Source organism: Myotis brandtii, unplaced genomic scaffold (assembly GCF_000412655.1).
Source record: "Myotis brandtii unplaced genomic scaffold, ASM41265v1 scaffold986, whole genome shotgun sequence".
Lineage (NCBI taxonomy): Eukaryota > Metazoa > Chordata > Mammalia > Chiroptera > Vespertilionidae > Myotis > Myotis brandtii.
In genome coordinates this window covers 3232429-3236180 of record NW_005372102.1, presented here as the reverse complement: position 1 = coordinate 3236180, position 3752 = coordinate 3232429, and the positions used below count along the sequence as shown (strand labels likewise).

Here is a 3752-nt window from a genome sequence, read left to right as displayed (position 1 = left end):
GAAACCATAAGGAGGATGATCACAGTATAAAAATCATTTTATATACATTTAATCAATAATAATTAGGGGATATAAGAACAAGGTTGGAGCAGCATCAATTTGTGAGCACACAGGCCTTGTTGACGTCTTGGGATGGCTGTCTACCTCCTCCATAGTCGGCGGCTTCTCATCCTTGAGATGAAGGCGAGTGTCAGAGCCCTTTTCATGGATTTTTCTAAAGATATAGTATACCTACAAATGCATCAGAGTAAAGCAACGGCTGTTCATGAATGACAAAATTTAGAAGTGGCATGGTAATAGATTTGATAAAACTTTGCTTTTCTATAAAATATTCCAAAACAACAATTTCTTGGTAAATAATAATTCCTGTAAAATGACATAGAGAATAATATAAAATTTGTATACTTTTAGATTCAATTATAATTTCATGCGAAATACAAATATCCCGAGTATCACTGGCAGATGCCCCCACAGAGAATCATCAGTCTTGGCTTGCCTGGTGTCCCTGACTGGACACATGCTACCCCCCTGAAAGTTTCCTCTTTGTACCTGTCTCTGAATCTTTGCAAGTTCCTTTCTGAAGCCAACTGAAATTTCTATAACATTCATTTCAACAAAATATATGTATATAAATAGAACATAGTTATTAATTTTTATTTGACAAAGCTTCCCGTGTAATGTCAAGTATATTAAATCGGCCTAATTTAGTTCAAAAAATATTTCTTTTAAGAAGAGAGAATAAATCCTTGAGTCATTCCAGGGCCCTTGGAGTCAACCTTGGAATGCAGTCCATTCTTATTCAAAAACTGCATTATCATGGAAGCATTAACCTTGTTGCCCAACTCAGCCTATATAGTTTACTTCCCCATGCCTGTAATCCCTACTTCCCCCTGTGATCTTTGTCCCCATATTCATAAACAAGGGAAGAGGAAACCAAAATCCCTAAAAGATAGAAAGCCAACATTATATTGCAGACAAACAGAAATCTCACCAGCTGTTTCTGTGGCTGAACCCTGAGAGGGAGAGCAAGAAGAGCCCCCAAGATTAAGAGTCCTTGGCAGCTGCTGGGACATTCTTGCAATCTCTCTCACACTTTCAACCCCACCACACACAGCTAGGCTTCCCCAAAGCAGGACTTGCCTCTTCTTTAAACAAATTAAACAACAACAAAGAGACACAAAACATCAACACTTTTATACAGGTGCACAGAACACACCAAAAGTTTACACCAGAGAATGTCCAGCATTAAAAATTACCAGAGCAATGTCTTTTGTCCCTGGTTTGGGAACTGCCACTCTAGAACCTCAGCATTCTCCCAATGGACTATTTAAAAAACGGGCTGGGGTCTTTTCTAGTTGCCTCTACCTCCCTTTGTCTGGAGGAATCTTCCTAGAACATGTGCCATTGGCCACGTGTCTCCCAACCCCCACATGCTGTTTACTCTGGGGAAATTCAGTAATGGCCTGGCCACATGCTGTTTCTTTTCTATGAAGATAAATCAGGGGGAAAACAGGGTGTAGACATTTATTAACTTCAGAATAGTTCTGGGACAGTCTATAATTTTTTTATTAATTTTCATCTTTTTGGAAGAATTTTTCTCTATGCTTTTCCTTAGAAGCTTCTAATTTCCAAATCAAGATATGCTTCCCATATAGTCATTCAGCTTAATTTCAGAGCCGGCATTTTCTAATTTCTGCATGCAAAATGTTAATGTAGGTACCCAAAACAAACAGCATTTTGGCCATTTCTAAGTTGATATTTTCTAGTTAAACCTTCCCATTTCTGTAAAATACTTGCAAGTAAAGGCTTCCTATCAGGAGTATTAAATGAGGGCTGGGGTCTCGGGAGCTTTTGTCCTTGGAGGCACAATCTCATGTTTTTATGTTTATTTTTTTAATTGAATATCTGTAGTCTGAGCAAACTTTCTAGACATGTTATGTAGTGGGTCAGGTGTGGCCTCAGTTTCTCTCCCGGCTGTCTAAAACCACGGGAAAGGTTCAGGGTCCAGGCAGACCAAGCCTTATGGTGGCCCTCTAGATGAGCCATTTAGTTAATTACAGTTGTGTTGGGACTTCCCTATGGGGCTCCTGCATTTCTGACACCTCCACAAAGATTCTTAGTCACCTAAGAACACCCCAAAATCGGACTGGAGGGAGGATGTGCCACTTTATATTCGAAGCTAAATGAGTTCAGCTCATTTATATGGCAAAGGTTATTTTTGCTCAGACTCTCAGAAATTCCAATTGAAAAGCCAAAATAAAAACCGCCACCCATTTTTTTTTTCCCACTCACGCCTTAGCCTGGGTTGTGTCAACCCTTAACCTGGGTTCTCTCAACCCTGGTTCCACCTCGAGGATTTTAAAACAGCTCAAATAAAGTCAGACCCTCTACCAAAGCAAAGGAAGGTCCTGGATCCAAGAGACAACTCACCCAAGTTCACCCAATGGGCGGAGAACCTGCAGGCTCAATGGGCCCTTTGCTGGATCCTAGCTAGTGAGCTTCTTTGGAATCCTGCTGTGACTACGCCAAGTAATGTTAACGTAAAAACCATTGAAACCTGTAAAGAATTTTTGTGAGTTTATTTGAGCCAAACTGTCAACATATGCCAGAAAGCATATGATAATGCTCGGAAGATTGGTGGGTTACATCTGTATTTATACATTGCAATCAAAGCAAAGGGACGTAAGCGGGTTACATGAAATCCATTGGTGATAGACTAGAGAGGCGGGAGAAAGCAAAGTGGGAAACCACTAGGATTGGATAAAAGTAAAATGATGGACACATACTTAGGTGGGTGCAGGAACAATTAACATGATAATGAGGGAATTTGTGGTATCCTGGCGCCCAGCACATTAGGTTGTGCCCCAAGGGGTCCAGAAAAAGGGAAGTTACAAGTTACCTAGACATTTCAAAGGGTATCTATACTAATAAAAGGGTAATATACTAATTAGACCGGGAGACCTTCCAGATGTCCTTCCGGACAAAGTCATGGTAGCGGGGCCGACGCTGAGGCAGTTAGGGGTGATCAGGCCGGGGGGGTGGGGGGGGCGAGCAGTTGAGGGCGAGCAGGCTGCCAGGCAAGGTGGTTAGGGGCAATCAGGCAGGCAGGTGAGCAGTTAGGAGCCAGCAGTCCTGGATTGCGAGAGGGATGTCCAACTGCCGGTGGCCCGATCCTCCCTGTGGGCCTAAACCAGCAGTCAGACATCCCCCAAGGGGTCCCAGATTGGAGAGGGTGCAGGCCGGGCTAAGGGACACCCCCTCCCATGCACAAATTTCATGCACTGGGAACTTGTGTCATTATAGATGCAAAAAGACAGATAGGCTCAGTTAAGGTAAAGGTTGACCTTGTCAGTGAAGATGCAGGCCTAGGACGTAACTGCCCGCCAGGACTGCTTTTAGTTACAGTTTAATGTCAGACCATCCTTGTGGTGACTTCAGGTCTCTGAGTTTGCAAGCCTGCCATGCAGGCCTCCCCTGAGCTGTCAGGTCAGCATGTGGCCCCTTTGGTCCACAGCCTCACGCAGGCAGGATGGGAATAAACGCTCGCAGGAGCCACCGTCTCTGCTGCATCGCAGCCACCAGCGCCCTGGGTTGTCTGGCTTCACTTCGATCCCACGACTCTCACCCAAACCCCAACCTGACGGGAGACGGGCGTGCCACAGCCCAATGGCAACAGGCGCCCACGCGGGTGGGCGGGGCCTCGCGTGGGAGGGGCGAGCGGGATTCGCTGGTGGGCGGGAGATCCGCCGTGG

At 44.6% G+C, this 3752-nt stretch overlaps 1 long non-coding RNA gene across 1 annotated transcript; it reads right to left on the bottom strand.

Annotated features, from left to right (window-relative positions):
* Nucleotides 1-887: 887 nt before the first annotated feature.
* Nucleotides 888-3508, bottom strand: LOC106724807. The gene is made up of 3 exons (XR_001360641.1): nt 3345-3508; nt 2431-2557; nt 888-942 (listed from the first exon to the last, which is right to left on the bottom strand). It is a non-coding gene; the product is annotated as an uncharacterized LOC106724807 (long non-coding RNA).
* Nucleotides 3509-3752: the final 244 nt, after the last annotated feature.